The sequence below is a fragment of the Scleropages formosus genome, chromosome 15 (genome assembly GCF_900964775.1).
Source record: "Scleropages formosus chromosome 15, fSclFor1.1, whole genome shotgun sequence".
Classification (NCBI taxonomy): domain Eukaryota; kingdom Metazoa; phylum Chordata; class Actinopteri; order Osteoglossiformes; family Osteoglossidae; genus Scleropages; species Scleropages formosus.
The window spans coordinates 11,883,200-11,901,103 of NC_041820.1; positions in this window are offsets into that span (position 1 = coordinate 11,883,200).

A 17,904-nucleotide genomic window follows, 5' to 3' on the forward strand; every position below is an offset into this window, starting at 1 on the left:
AGTGGCTTGTATGATCACATGTAAAATGTCCTATTTAAGGCTCAGAGGTTTAGGTTTCCATAAGAACATTTCAGTTAAGGTTAACCATCCTTATATGCAGAGGCGGGTAGATTAACCAAACACGGTATTTAAGTAAAGTTAAATGTTACTTTCAAAAAATAATTACTCAGGTAAAAGAAAAAGCGCTCTTCTCAAAATTGTCTTTTACTTGACTGAAAGTAAGAGTATCAGGTCAAAAGACTTACTCAGATACTGAAGTTACTTCTATTCAAATGAAGATTTTTAATTTTATGAACATTATCAATGTTAACCACTGCAAAATATGAAAAATATGAAAAAATTTAAAAAGAGGCAGACAGTGCAATGCTAACGTTTATTAAACCACAAAAGAGGGGGTATTAGAGGATGCATTTAGAATATTGCTAAGTGGTGGTTCATATAATCTGCACATCTACATGTGGTGTGTGTGTGTGTGTGTGTGTGTGTGTGTGTGTGTGTGTGTGTGTGTGTGATTTCTTATTTGCAGACATCAGTGAAAACGTTTATCCCAACTGGCACTTCTTTCGCCTGTGTTGCATGGATTGACCTTCCAGCATTGTTACTGTTTCATGGAGGTGTGATTTTTGTAAACCTCTGTACCTTCGACTTGCTTTCTTACATCTTCCCCATGACACACTCCTGACACTTTCGTTTGACTGCCGAAACACCCATAAAGAACTGTTTCTGTCAGCTACTAGTGTATACCACAAGTCTGAAAATTCCAATGGTCAAATAGGTCTTTTCTTTTAATAATAATAAAAAAAAAGGTTATCGCTCCCTATGCTTCATTGTACTCAAACGCAGAAGGATGTTTCAAAAGCTTGACGTGTGCGTGGAAGGAAACAAAATCTCGGACCCTGCTTTCTATGCTCGGTTCAGCTGGAATAGGGCAAGTTCTCAAAGTGTACTTTGGGTCCATCAGCTACAGACTCCTGCTCCTGTGGGAGAACTAAAGCACACCAGTCTAGACTGGAACATTTTGTGCCAGGGCCACATAATGAACTTTTCAGGTGTAAAAAAAGGAGGAAAACACTGAGGGTGATTTTTATGTCCGCTTCGTCTCTACAATGTTGCAGCCAGATGTTCAGGCTCAGGGAGACGCATCAGCAGCTGGGCACCGAGCGATCTTTCTTGTTAAGTGGTAAATTTCTCAACTGCTCATGCATGTCTCTGAGCTGCACTGTAGCATAGAGAATTCTAAATATTTCATTTCCATCTTCAGTCACTCTTTGCGTCATCAGGCGAAGATACGGTTATCTACCAAATTTCTGCCTTGCTTTTCGTTGCTTTTCTGGTGGCACCTCCACCAGAATCTCTTAATAATAAAATATGAGGGTGTTTTTCTCTCCAAGTAAGATGAGCAAATTGAATTTTCCAAAGAGATGTCCACATGTTCATTATTCAAACAGGACATATGGTCAAGTTCTCTGAGCAAACAAAAACCTTGCAGAAATCCCCTCTGCGTGATAGAAAAAATCTTGTTTATTGGCCCAATATGTCGATTCTTCCAGCTAAATAGCACATTACAGTAATATCGCTTATAACTGATAAACTTAAACTTGGCTTGTTTCCCCACAGAATACTGAAAGCCCTTGAAATGTTATCATTTGCTGTATATAAACAATGAACAATATCCAACATGTCAGATCTCAGGGGTGAGTGGACCTCTCCTGGTAATTATCTAGGCAATTTTTGCCAGTCAACAAAGATGGCCTGCATCTGCAATGTAGAACCAGACTGAGATCACCACTTTTAATGACCTGTTATTATGGGTGTTTTCATAAGAAAATATGTATATTGGGAACATGGTCTAATTACATGGGGCGTTACTATGGCAACTGGGAAGGTTCAACCAATTACATGCGAAGGAAGCTCTTTGACCTGCTGGATTGCAGGTTTTGTCTCATTTGAACATACTTGTTGCACCCTAATTGGAGTTGCCAGTTGAAATACTAAAGATAGACATTTATTCTGTAACAAACCAATATGTCTTGTGTTTAGAAATCCACTTGCAGCATATAATGTTGCTAAGGTCGTTTATTTCAGTCATTTATAGAGAAAAACGGAAGAAAAATGAAAAAGCTTAGTTGTGACAGTCCAGATGGTGTGGACACAACGCTATAACTGGTCTGTATGCAGAATACATTCCAACCAGGGATTTAATCCATCCATTCATTATCAGTAACTGCTGGTCCAACACAGGACTTCCTTTCCAGGAGGCTCCAGGCATGAGGCAGAATACACCCTGGATGGGATGTCAGTGCATTGAAAGGCAATCACACTCTCAGTCACTGACACACACAGACACAAGCACACGCACACACCAATTAACCTGAAACATATGTCTTTGGGCTGTGGGAGGAAACCGGAGCACCCGGAGGAAACCCACGCAAACAGCTGGAGAAGAAACAGAGTTTTCTCAGTGAGAGCAAACTGAGGTACTAACTTGATTGAAATTATCCAGTTAACTGAAATTACTGAACACAACAAAATTATGTTATGGGCATATGGTATTGGCATGTTTTTATATATTATAAAATATATATTTCATTTTAATTCAAAAGAATTTTCTAGATTTCACAAATTGGTTACATTTAGGTTCTGACTCTAGACTCGAAGAGGAAAGCATAGCACGACATGAATTTAACTCATACCTGTGTTCATATTTCCGCATGATTTGCAGCATTATTTATTGCAAATAGCACATGCATCTAGCTGAGAAGTACTGGGCAGAAGGGTAAAGACTATTTCATTGTCCTGATGCCTCATGCAGAAAGCGCTAACCCTCATCTTTATCTGTTCAGCGTTCAGTTTTATGCCGCTCTCTGCACCAAATTCTGCTGTTTTCAATTTATATACAAGTGTGCAGCTCAGGTCCTTGAATATAAATAAAAATGCCGATATCAAATCTTACTTCCTCCTGCCTGTTGCCAGTGGTATATTGAACTGGTTTGCAGATATAGAATTTGGGTTTTAAGACACTACACTGAGTAAGCCCACATACTGACAGTCATCAGGCACCCTGAGGATGCTGTGAAATTCTTTTCATTGCCGCCATTTTTTTCTCTTTTTTTCAGTTTTTCGCTGTTCTTCTGTTTCCTTCTTTATTACGCATTTATAATTTTTCTTCTTCTTGTCAGCTGGTTGGTTTTATAATCATCTCAGTGTACACTCTTTCATCTTAATAAAACACAAAGAACTCCTATGGATTATAAATACTAAGACTGGTGCAGTTCATTATCGGAATGAGTCTGCATTCTTGCCTCTTTTCTACTGAAGTTATTAAAATATCTATTCTGATATCTTTGTCACTCCTCACACTGTAAATATATTACACTAATTGGCACTTTGCAACACAGTGGCATTCCAGTCACTGGGAATTAAACCATACTTTCTCCAATAAATGAAACCCTCCAGCTTCTTAGAATGTTCATTCTGTTTCATGTGTAGGTTGACAGAGGAGAAGTAATGTGAGAAGCAGCAGAAGTTAATTTTGCGGGATACTTGTGTGGCGTTGCACTCTTCCGCTGGCTCACAATCTTGAGAGAAAATGACACAAAATTGTCCATAAACTCAATTAGTACTGAACAATGGTTCGCGATTACTCACCTGGAGGCCATTCAAAATCCAATAAACATCCAATAAAAGCCCCAGTTTGCCCATCAACACTGCAGCGTCGAAGCTGGAAACCTTTTTTTTGCCCATTAAAACCCCTAACTCCAGTGTTTCCTATCAAACTAATCTTATTAATTGATGTACAGTGTAAGAGTTTTAGCACAACCCCAAACTTTAACAACTTACATTACTGTACTGCAAATCTGCACAAGAAAAATAGGTTAGGCTATACCCACATTTCATTAACCACCTGGTCAGTGAACAGCAATCCTGAAAATACATGAAAGTTTCCGAATAATAGTTGTTTGGTATATTACACTACAAGAAAGTGACCTTATAAATATTCTCCTTTGACTGAGGGGAGATGTTTTCAAGTCATTTTTGTATGAAACCGTAATGAAATGGATGTCTTAATTTCAATTTTCAGTGTCCACATAAGACAAGATATATTATTACTACTATTATTATTATTACTATTGAACTTAAAACAAATTTTAAATAAGAGAATCAGTTTCACTGAGGTGAATTTAAAACTTTCCTTCCATCCTCCTATGTGTGTTTTATAAATGGGTCTTTTCAACCTTAAAAAAAAATGTTTATTCCTCAAAGACATGTCCAGATTTGTGGCATGCTGACACAAAGTTAAAGGTCAGGTGAAAAACTGCCATTTTTGTGAACTCGAGATCAGAGAAAAGTAACCTCAACACCTCCTCTGATGGTGAAATATTGCTTTAGATTGCTCTGCTTTTAGAGTCAAGCTAAGATTTTATGACAAGAAAATGACCTGCACTTTTCAAGCCAACTTGTGGTCAGACATTCTTGCACTCACGACTACCTGACTAGGTGGAAATACAGTTATTTTGGCAATAGGGAGGAAAGATGAAGTACAACAGCTGCCATTTGCACATATCAAATAAACAGAACACCAGGAATGCATGAGAAATCAGAATATTATCCGAAGCGTTTAACATTACACAACCGTTTCAAAGGAGCCAGGTTACAGCATAGCAGCATATTGGTTAGACACAGTCTTACAAATTCAAGGTTCCTCATTGCTTCAATTGCATCTTCCAGTGGTTAAGTAGCCACTTTTTATACACTCCGCTGTATGGAGTGTTTTGTACTTTGCAATATATACTGAGGAAATTTTGCTGTGTTTACTGCCACCTGTTTTTAGATACATCAATACTGGCACCGCTGTAGTGGAATGAACTCCGTCCGTTTCCTTCTGTCTCTAAGAACTGCTAAAACCCTTCCAGCATTCAAGAAAAGTCTCAGAACTCATCTCTTTCAGATGCACCACTCTCTCAAGTTCCTGAAATCTTCGTCAGTTAGTCCTTCACTACCTGCTACTTTTTATCTACCTGTTTTCACGTTCGTATATCACAGCAGTAGGTAGCTATGGAAATATCTGCATTACGGCACTGATTGTTGAATGTATCATACAAATAATCTGTGCTTCAGCAATCTTTTTTAGACGCTAAGGCCTCTGTCATTTTGTTACTCTGAGATATACATTGCTTTGGAGAAAAGCATCTCCCCGATTCATAAATATACGTAAATCCAAGTTTCTGTCAATTTCCAACAAAACAACTACATCTGTTTATATATTTACATGTTTTGCTTATAGTGCTAGTCTAAAGTGTGAGCACACATGGATAACCTGGGCAAACTGGACAGAGTGAAAGCAGAGAAACCCACAGGTTTCCTGCATCTCTGAGAACTTCTGCAGAAGACCTGGTGAGACGTGTCTGCTCATTTCCCGATCAAACTGAATGCCTCAGGAAGAAACGTTTCTAGTACCGGTACCCTTTTGACTGGTACTGTAAAAATACTGTATAAGAAATTAATTCCTTCTTTGTAGATACTGCATACCCAGCACCACTGCCATTGCTTAGACTGATGAAATATCAGATGCACAGAGGCTGAGGAATGGCATATTTTTTAAGAGGTTGATGGTTATTTCAATGACAATAAAATCAGAGCACTTCAGTGCTGAAAGATGTGGTGGAAAATATTAAAAATACTGAAAGACAGAATTCCTTAGTTGGTTTCAAACAACGGTAGCAAATGTCTTTGAAGTGAGTTGGAATAAAAAAGTCAGGACTGATGTGTATACAATACAAGACAACAATAAAGGATGGATGTGAAAATGATTGTGCTATGCTCCCTTTTCCTGCTAATCTTTGATTCAGCCATGCATGTTTATAATTCCTGCAGTGTGAAAAAAATCATATTGCAAATTTCAATGCAGAATATAAAATGTGTCTGGTTATTTTCTTCATTAAGTTCTATATTGAAATTTACATAAAATGATTAATAATACTACAAAACACTATGTATTAGTCACATACATATTATTGTGTCCCTTCTGGTATAGTGAGATCCCAAAGGCAGGCATTTTTAAAGCAATGAAAACAAATTAAATGCAATTATTGGTTGAACTGGCATTTCTTTTGTGTGGACAGAAGCACTCTTTTCAACCCTTGCAAAGATAGAGCAATAATCACACAGTGTAATGTTAGTCCATGTCACCAGATTGAATTGGAGTGGTGGAGAATTTATTTTCACTCATGCATCTTGACAACGATTATTCACAGTGAAAAATTTTCAGGCTAATGATTGATTCAGATCTCCAATTAAATTTCTCATTTTGGTATAATTTCAGAAGAGCAGAGACTGGATGGTAAGTCACTGAGGGAAAGGATAAATAATATTTAGCTGCTAGCATTGGTTCTATTTGCAGAACACAAAGAAATCCACAGGTTTTAAGTGCAATTTATTAATACCTTTTTCAAACGCACCAGCGGTCTCCCAAACCACTTGTTGCCAAGACACAACAATCTGTGTAACAAAAGCAAAATAAGTGGACCTTTGCAGGTCTTTGGAGGTGCAAAATACAGCAATTAGTCCGTTCGGAAACTCAGGATAAATCGGATTTGTCACACTGAGCTTCAGCAGGTGATGGAAATGTTTAATCCTCTTCCCATCTGTGTTTGTTTTGAATAGTGTATGTGAGTATCAACGGTGTATCACATTGCTGAGCAATGGCACGGCTAAAGGCAAATCAGATCTTTGCCGCCGAAAGGGTTTGACTAATTCATGTTTTACCAAGGATTACACACATAAATCTTGGAGGGGGGGGGGGGGGGGGGGGGAAATCAGGCAGCAGGACAGCTTTCATGTGTAACCATTTCTTAAATTAAAAAGCATATATTATAAAGTATTAGAAACATAAAGTATGTGAATGGGTGAGTGACCCATTGTGTGTGACTACCCTCTTATGGAATGTCATCCCGTCCAGGGTGTAGATAGCAACCTTGTGTTTAATGCTTTCGGGAGAGACTCGGAATCACCAAGTGGTTATTGCAATTGGATGGATTGATAGAAAACTATATCTAAGCAGAATTAATTGTGTTGTCAGTGTTTAAAATAAATTTCAATCGTCTTGTGCTAAACAATAAGATGCATATATATTTTTCCACATTGACTTCTGCTTTTACATACATACAGTCATATATTGAGTAAGCAAGATAGATAATGTGCATAACTGAGAATAACCTAGTAGAGATTAGAGGGCTGAGAATAAAATTATGTGGTACTGATTTGCAAGAGCTGTCTGAGGCACTTTCCCTGTGCCCCCGTTTCCTTCAGTCCAGATCACAGTTCTATCTCAGTTTCAGACTGCATCATTCAGTGGTTGTCACTGTGATTCTTCAGCGGTTAAAGAAATTGTTCCTCTGAGAAAGGGAGGGGAATGAGCTGGGATCCACACCTTCACTGGCAGCAGACTTCATCCAGTCTGTCAGGTTCCTATAAATGACCGGATGGTCAACACATTATTCCCCACACTGGCGCAAACTCCTCCTACGTGGCATTGGTTTGATCTGACTGTGCAAAGATATTGAGGATGGGGGCAGAAATCCCAGCATCAGGTGTCTTTTGAAGATACAAGGCTGCCTTTTGTATACAACATATACCACATTATTATTTTGTTGCTTAGCTGACGCTTTTGTTCAGAACAATTTCTGCACCACTTCTCATGCAGCTTTCTCATGCTGTCAGTCTGTCAAAACATGATCAGAACGTAAACGCAGAATGACAAAATAACAAACAAGATTAAGATAATGGCTTACTTGGAAGACCTCAACAGTACACAGCACACAGTTTATATAAGAGAACTAGCTTTAACACAGTTATTTTTCTGCTCAGCAAGGCCTAAATTCTAGATTTTTTTGCAAGGTTTTGGAAACAAAGCCATGAAGATTATGGGATCATTAAACATGCTCCTTATGAAGATGCACACCACACATTGAGACACAAATATTCGCATATACACTATGATGTTCATTGCCATTTCATGCAAACCTCTGTTATATTGTGCATGTTCATTCTTCGCAGAGGTCATGTGTATGGTATCTATACCAGCTTTACAGATCTTGTAGATATTTGTGGTCCTTCAGCTGTTACAATTAAAAATGTAGGGCAACCAGAATATGCCAGATAAATCAATGTATAGACCTGATAAGCAAATAATTTCTAATTAATATACTGGACTATGAAAAGCATATCTGTGTATCTGTTTTCAAATGCAAGCACTGAACTCGAGTGACTAAATTGCCCATATCAATGTTTACCACATTGCAATATTAATGTGCATTTTACCAGACAGCATAATGTGCAGTTTCTCATTCTGTAGAAGTTTTGTAGCAAATATGTTTTCCAGAATAAAGATTTGTCTGTGTCTGACTGCATACCAGATAAATTGTAACCTGTTGCTGCTCTTGTTAATATCTGAAAAGCAACAGCTGAGGGGTGAAAATAATCACACCTTTTCTCCCGAACAACCAACAGGAGCTGAATGATTTATAGCTGTGGGTCTGACACCAACTTTAACAGCAAGCTAGAGAAAATGTGGTACCGGTGGAGTTCTAGTGCAGTATAAATGTACGTTGCTGTGAGCTGGAGTGGATATTCTGCACCTTGATTTCAGCAGTTTGCCTTCTTCAACTGTTGTCTTAATGTGACATTCACCAGCAATAAATCATTGTGAAGGACCATAAAGATGCAAGAATAAAGTGGTATCTGCTATTGGAAGATGCTGCTTTAACATTTTACATGTTTTAGTTTTGATTTTCAAATTTTATTTTATCAACTCCATATGCTGCTATGTATGTAATGTTACTGTTAATGTTACCCGTTCTGAAAATTTGTACTCTCTACCATCTCTATATGCATTTGACCATGTAATGTATGCTTGTTTAACAGACAAAGTAGCTCCTTGGAGAATTACATTTCTGCCACTCCATCTGTTGGCAAAATATACTTTTCACATTTCTCTGAGTTGCAAGTTGTGTTGGAGAAAAGAATCTGCTGGATTCATAAATGTAAGGTAAGTACCATGATCAAGGGTACTCTGGTAAGCGGTAATATTCAGTCCTTGGTTCGTTGATTCCCAGGTGACAGGTCTAACCACTGTGCAACTTGCTGGTCTATTTTTCTGTATCGTCGATTTCTAACAGTCTTTGAGCATCTGTTACATACAATTTTCCAAGAACTAGAGTTTTTAAATGTTTTTTTTTTTTTTTACTTGTAACAGATATGATGTTCTACCATAACACTGTTGTCTGTGACCAGACCTATTACATAGGTATTATGCATAATGCAATGTAAAATATGAAAAAAAGTAATTCAGGTGAAGAGCGCCAATTTAATTTAATCCTCTTGACCCCACTAAAAAAAAATATACATTAAAATACTAATGGATATCTGAAGAGTTAATTTGTCCTTCAGATGTTGAAATGGGTTTCCTTCATAAATATTGCTTGAGTTCATTGGTGGTTCTAAACCACACTCGTGTCTGTGTGTGTCTATGTGTGTTGCTTTTTTACAGCAGTTTTTTCTGTAGAATGTGTACAAATAGATATGGAGTTCTTGCAATATTTAATTTATTTAGGTTGTTTGATGTCCTAAAAGTAAGTGGGGAGGTAGTTAAAGTGTATTTTAATGTAAAGTGCATTACAGTAAACAATAAAATAAAATTTCCTCTTAATTTTGACCATGTACAAAACGTAATGTGTGCAAAGTAATTTTCAAAAAGATGTGGGAAAGTCTGACATTCAAACTGAAAAACTGCATGACTTTGCTTTTTTGGCCTTCCTGAATTAAATGGCCCACTAGACACTGTAGGCTTCATACAGCTGCGACAGTCAGTGCTGACTGAAATTAAATCAAACATGCCTTGGAGAAGCTTATACATCACAAGCTGTAATAAATATGCAACCAAACTACGGAAAGCCCGAAGGTTTAAGAAATGGATTGGAAACATAAGCCTCTCATAGGCTCATGGCGTGTTCTTTTAAACTGTTTACAAGGTTATTCTTGGCAGCATTAGTGGATAATCTTGCCCTTGCTTTTCTTGTTCCGTGTTCTATCATTATGGAAGAGTGGGGTTTGTTCTTAATTGCTTTATTTAGGGAACCAAAAATGGACACGAAAAAGCCAAATTAGTCAGCTTTAAACTGATATAGGTTGTGGTGGATTGACACAGTACAACCATAGTTATGTAAGGCTCTTAGAAAAGAGACACAATATATGGGACTAACACTCAGTCGGTGGTGATGAGGAGGACACCGCTTGAAAAAGAAGACATTAGAATGAAAGAAAGAAGTACACTGAGATGTCAAAAGTGGAAGAGTATTCATATTTAATACACCATTTACACCATGCAAGATCTCTCCAGCTCATGTATGGTGTAAATGTTCACGCACCGTAACTTCATGAGCATCCCCAGATAAGCCTTTACACAGCCGCTACTCCGGCATTGTATATGATTGTTTGTGTATCTTATTATTATAAAAAAAAAAAAAAAAAAATGATAGGAGGTTATCAGGATTCATCTAGCCTGTGTTTTATGCACTTAGTCAAGCGACGAACATCGGTGCATCAAGTGGAAGGTAACAAACTAGGTTTACTTAAGAATCACATGTCTGCAGCCGTGGCATGTCCCTTTCTCTTAATGTAATGCACAAATTTGTATTTTTGCTGAGATGTACGTCGCTTCGGACAAAAGCGTCTGCTAAATGAATGAATGTAAACGTAAACGTAAATATTTCAACAGTCACTCTTGCGAGCAAATGTAACAGCAGAGAACCTTTGATAAGGGGGAGCAAGGAAACCCACAGAACCAGGCATCAATTAAATATGACTTGCAGGCCACACAGGGGAAAGAACCATTGTTTACTCGTGATGCTTATGAAGAATGAAGGGCTTCAGACAAACTCGGGACAACTGAACTTGGGGAAAATGCATCATTTAGGTCTTAGGGCATTAAGATAAGCAGGTGAGAACCCGGAGGATGCCTTTACACCATCATGCATACTACTGTGCGGAAACAACACACACACACACACACACACACACACACGCACGCGCACATTCGCACAGAGCACACATTTAAATTCCACGCTAGAGAACGAAGCTCCGAGCACACATTGCCATGGCTTTTTCAACAATCTGCAACAGTTAAAAGTAGCCCGGGGATCTCGCAGAGTTTCTCTTATCGCAACAAAAAAATTCTGCAACGCCACACTTCCCATTCCGATTACCTCTATGCAAAATTCAGTGTGCATTTTATTTGCAGAACTCGTCTAGCCGGTACAAACGAGTTTATCATTCCCTGTGGTAATGTCCTGCAATCTACACCGCAGAGACATGCTCCCTTTTTCTTCATAACCTGCACAGTTAAGCTGTTTGTACGCCGTGCCTTTGATCCCCACAGAGAGTGCCTCTGTGACGGACAAATAAATATGCAATACCTTCTACGAGGATAAGGCCGACAGTCTAAAAAGTAATACTCCGAGCTGTCTAAGAAAAAAAAATTAAATGGTTCATAAAGATGGCTCAGTTTTTTCATTACGCTTCTTTTTGCGCTCTCCCTTTCCCTCCGTGGCAGGATGTCAGCGAAGGCCTCAGTGTGACTCGCCGTTTGTCACATCTCTCTGGTTAATTCGCAGGAACTTCAAGCACTGAGCAGCGAAACATGCAACCGAACAGATCTGACGAAACTCACGTGCTTGATCTTCAGGGATAGAAATGCATACCTTTCACCTTTTTGGTAGACAAAATAAAAATTTCTGCCTTTGATTTCCTTTTACATTTTTTTCTGTTTACAAAAAATTTAAATGTTCCGACCCTTATGGAAGAAAACATTTCCATTTTTTATCATGCTAATTTAGAATGGGTTCGTTTTAATTATATAACCAATTGTTTATGGAAGAAATGGATAGCGAAGTTCATTTCAAATGGATGTTTGATTTATACAAAATCATAAAAATAGAACCAGAACAGCAATACAAAAAGGCCTAATAAGAGTAACACACAACTGTAAGATACAGTAATATACCATATATGTTTTCCTTAATATTTATCTCCTTTACAGTAAGATGGAGAATGACAATAATGTCACCAGATACAATATTTCTTATAATTTGCAGTAGTGATTTACTTGTTTTAACCGGAGTGGCATCTTAAGTCTCCTGCACACCAGAAGGGATGTATACACATACACACTTTCTGAACCGCTTGTCCCATACAGGGTTGCAGGGAACCAGAGCCAAACCCAGCAACTCAAGGCGTAAGACTGGAGGGAGAGGGGACACACCCAGGATGGGGCACCAGTCCGTCGCAAGGCACCCCAGGTAGGACTTGAACCCCAAACCCACCGGAAAGCAGAACCCGGTCCAACCCACTGCACCACCGCGCCACCACACCCACCGGGATGTATCCAGTGTGATGTCATTTTATTTCATCCCTTTGTTTATATTTTCATATCTGAGACAGTGTCAGATGTTAAAACACTGTGCTGGTAATCTAATCAATTCTTCTACTTTGAAGAAGCAAACAGTAAGTAACACAAAATCAAAGTAAGACTTACTAACATACTCATCTATACTTTAATTGAATTTTGAGGAACTGTGAATCAGAAGGGCAGCATTACTCATCTGTAAGATTTTTTACCACAACCTACCACCAGCTGTAATGATACTTCAGTTAAAATATTTAGAACCATACATAATGCATTCATATTTAATCATTACAGTTATATGACTAGATATGCAGGATGTAAATCAGACTATAATGAGCCCCATAGAGCTGAAATGTCCTTACCAAAATTGCTTGATAAATTTCATGATCCGACTTTAAATCACATGATGGAAAAGAGTTTTTAAAGATTTAATTCAAGACCTAATATCACATTTTGAGTGCAATTTTAACCTAAGCGACTTACTTTAAATGCAAATAATGTTAGACCTCTGCGTTTCGCTGAGGGCAACAGAAAGGGTTGTGTATTGGAACCGAAAGGTTATTGGTGTAAGCCCCCTGCTCACCGATGCTGTCATACCCTTGAAGAAAAGCTGTAGCTAACTATTGATCTGTATAAATAGATATAATACTGTAAATTACTCAGCTTATGCTAAGTAATACATTGATACGTTTCAGTTTTAACAACGTTGAAAAAAGCTACACATGAGACAACAGGAAATTTGAATTGGGCATAAATTGTAGAGGTTTCCAGTTACAGATGGCTTACCAGCTGCTATTTCTGTCGGCCAAAAATATTGCTCACCTTTGTTATATAGTACTTCTTCTCTCCTTCAGAACTGCAGTATCTTTAGTAGTCATCAATAAGTGTCTTAAAATATCTTCTTTGTGATCACACTTCATACCAGACCTCCTGATAGCACCGCAAAGCTACTGTATGTGTATGTGAACTTCAATACACTGTCTTGAATAATATTCAGGCTGCACATTTCATACGATAGGAAAGAACCTCTATTTATTTATTTTTAATTGCATTTTGTTCACATCCATTTTCTAAAAATTCTGCCTTTTACAGAATGAAACTGACCTGCATTTCTGTGCCTAGCCATTAGCTGGCAGTAAAAGGCACTACAATTGTAAAGGAATATGAAGTCACCTTCACTGTTATATTTTTATATATTTTATATACATACATACATTTAAATATATATGTATATGTTCCTATGTATGTATATTAGTCAACCATCAGGACTGATTAGGGGATAGTAGAAACTGCAGATTTCCACTTTTGTAATTTTGCATTAATGTTATATGCAGAGGGGGTGCGGTGGCGCAGTGGGTTGGACCGCAGTCCTGCTACCCGGTGGGTCTGGGGTTCGAGTCCCGCTTGGGGTGCCTTGCGATGGACTGGCGTCCTGTCCTGGGTGTGTCCCCTCCCCCCTCCGGCCTTACGCCCTGTGTTGCCGGGTAGGCTCCGGTTCCCCGCGACCCTGTATGGGACAAGCGGTTCTGAAAATGTGTGTGTGTGTGTGTGTGTGTTATATGCAGTTAATAAACACAATCAAATGAGAATTTTTTGAAAAATTGCCTTATTTGAGGTTCTTACAGAACTTATCCTGTAAATACATTTAGGAACATATCCTTTACTAAGCTTTTACTGATTGTCAATTAGCTGTAAAGGTGATCTAAGATTTGTGACGAAAGTTACTTCCAAAAATAGTACTTCCCCAGCTGCATTCATGAATATAATGAGCAAAATAACATATTGTTTTTGTTCTGGAGCCTGTGATGGACTGGCGTCCCGTCCAAGGTATGCTCCTCACCCTTTCAGCCATTCGCCCAAAGTCTCCAGGATAGGCTCCGGCTCGCCACGACCCTGCTCGCGACAAGCGGTTCTTGAAGTTGTGTGGTTGGTTGTTTTGAAGCAAAAAAAATCAAGACACCCACTGAAACTGTCCTACATTCCGCGTGACTACATACAGTGATCGGTCAAAAACATTGAAACTTTTTGAAATTAGAAACTTTTGAACGTCTTCCAACTTTCTTAGAAGTTTGCATATGAAAAGAAAAATAACAAGACTTAACTGCAACAGATATATAGCATATAGTATGTTAAAAAAAAATAAATCTTCCCTTGACAAAACCCGCAGGCAGAATAACCCAATATGTGTACTGCTCCCAGAAAAGGCCAATGGTTTTTGCCATTAAAGAGGGAACCCCTGTTTCACAGAGATAGCCCAGTGTAAGGTTTTTTTTTAGATATTTTAATTTAATAGAAGCAATGATTAATGACTGCTGTAGCAATTAAGCCAGTGGCATTATCTAATGGAGCTTCTTTGGGTGTGCAGTATGTCTACTGCCAATCAGAATTTCTTTATAATATATAACCCCTTTTGAGAAAATAATCCTAATTTTGGTATGATAAATCCAGTGCTATCATATCTCACAGACACAGGCTTCTGTGAATGCCCTCCTCAGAGAAAAATGAAAATTCGATCCAGCTAAATACTCAATGAATTCCCCTTGGTATAAAGTAGTCTGCTAAGCACAAATTTGTGCCTTTCATACTCCATGGTTGGTTTAGCTTTGCTCTCTTCTCTACAGTAGACTTGCATATTAAGTTTTTCCTTTTATTCTTTTCATAATTTACATTCCTAGCATAAAACATTGAACCATGAAGTAGTCTCAGACATTTCTTTATTAGAATGTGTACACAATTTGTTAAGAGAAATGTAAACAGTAAGATCTAATTACAAGTTCACATCTTTAAAGAATGAGCAACCAGTTAAGAAAAGACACACACTCATCATCTGAAACCACTTATCCCAAATGGGGGGGGTCACAGCAAACCGGAGCCAAACCCAGCAACACAGGGCGCAAGACCGGAGAGGGAGGGGACACACCCAGGACTCGAACCCCAGACCCGCCAGCGGGGCAGGACCCGGCCAAACCCGCTGCATCACCGCACCCACTATCAGTTAAGAACACACACACACACACACACACACACACACACACACACACACACACACACACACACACACACACACACACACACACACACACACACACACACACACACACACACACACCTTCAGAGCCGCTTGTCCCATATGGAGTCACGGGGAACCGGAGCCTACCCGGCAACACAGGGCGTAAGGCCGGAGGGGGAGGGGACACACCCAGGACGGGACGCCAGTCCGTCGCAAGGTACCCCAAGCGGGACTCGAACCCCAGACCCACCGGACAGCAGGACTGTGGTCCAACCCACTGCGCCACCGCACCCCTTGTTCCAGTTAAGAACAAATATATATAAATAATTATATATATAATCTTTAAACAGAGTATGAGGTCTTGGGGTGTGACAGAATGAAAATTTCCCTGAGTTGTTGTGGGAAGGTGATGCCGTATTGCCACGCCAGCGCTACCGGCACAACGAGCTGCACCTGGGAACCAGTCAGGGCGGGAGCATAAAAGGCAACGATGAAACCAAGTCTGACGCGAAACCTTGTTCGCCTTGCGCCCAAAATTCCCATGAGACACTTGCTCTACTACTCCCTGCTCCTTGTTCATCGTTCCTTGCCCTCGCCCTGTGTTCCTTGCCCTCCTTGTTCCCCGATCCCTGTACCCTCCTACCTGGTTGGCTTTCCTGTGTAGCGGCCCCTCGCCTTCCTCTCGACTTCGCTTCCTGGATCATCCCCTTGAACGACGTTAGCCCCTCGGTGACCCTTGCCTGTCTGAGACTACGACTTTTGGATTTCCCTAATAAACTTTCTGTTCGCCCTGCACTTGGGTCCGTCCTTTCTCATCCGGACACGGAACATGGCATGTATCATTATGTCCCATGCCGTGCAGCTTTCTTCACGGTGCAAACTTGGAGGCCGACTCAAAACAACGTGCAAAGATCACAGGGACTGGAAGAAAGAAATCTTGCAGCACATATTGGTTTTTATGGGGTGACACAATGCTTTATGAAAGGCTTTCAGGCATTCATCATATTGTTATCAAAGCCATTTTCTAGCTACCAAGAAATAGAGAAGTTTTTCAACAAACATAAAATACTAGGCACTAATTATAATTATGTTATAATATATAATATATATCATTGCTCCAGGTTCCCTAAAATATGGAAATGAATAATCACCTTCCATAAATAACCCTGCTGAAAACATCAAGGTAAGGGACAAACACCATTGCTCATTAACTGACTCAGAGCCTCTTTTACAATTCATTTTAATTTACTTTGATGAGGATCAATATGTTTGCAGCGGCAATAAATTCCTGTACGCAGTTCACAGTAAAAGAGGCTGTATGCTAGGGTTACACTGAAATTTCAGAGAGCCGTATATATTGTTTCAGTATCCAAGTAATATGAGAAGCCTTTCTGAGTGTTAACTTTTTTTATGCGACGAAGGAGCATACTGTGTACTACGTGAAATAGATGAAAGTGTAACACGGACCACAAGGGCTCAATGCTCAAAATCAGATGAGGGCACAGTCGGAACTCGGTTTTTTAAACACAACGGCTGCTCGCACCACGGTGTAGTCTGACGTCCAGAATGTACTGCAGTGCACAGATTCCATCAAAGGTGTCAGAAATATCATAGATATGCCTATTTTCTCTTCCTTTATCTGGGCCACAAAAAAGAAATACCTGATCCAATTAGCCAAGCGCTGACAGGTACACTGATGTATGGTTGCTCTGTGTATTATTTACTATAGAAAAAGCAATGTCAGCCTTTCTGCTTTGCTAACAGCCACTGCCCTGCTGACAAACACTGAGTGAGATTTACACCTTATTGTCTGGAAGTACCTATACAAGCCCGGGCAAATGCTTTAACTTCTTGAGAAAAGGGATCAGTTGTGCAAAAGTAACACTGACATGGAAAGTCCAAACCATCTGTCAATTGGGCAATTAATTCTTGAAATTCATAAATCAATAAGGATTTTGCAAACTATTCTGGCTGTCTGCTTTACATTATGCAGTAAAGGTTACAGAAAGGCATTGAAATTTTTCTTTTTCGCAATAGCCCAGCATCATCGAATCCTGCATCTACACAGCAAACCTACAGCCCCCACATTCAACAACAGTTAATCATTTTAATAACTTCTGGCTTTTCTGCATTGGCTAATTAATCTTAATATACAATAAGACATCTTTCTAAAATAAATATACCAGGGCTGTCACCTTGGATAAGGACAAGCAGAAAACAACAAAATTATAATTATTGTAACATATAAAATATGACTTTATTTTTGCACTCTCGTGAAATCCAAATTTATTTTAAGAATCTGTTGTTGGGATACAATTTCATGAAAAGCCGATATTTCATAGCCAACTTCAATTAATAAAAATGCACACTGACAACCATTTCATTATTTTAATTAGCTTTCAGGTATCCAATGAGATGTGTAATTAGACAATCA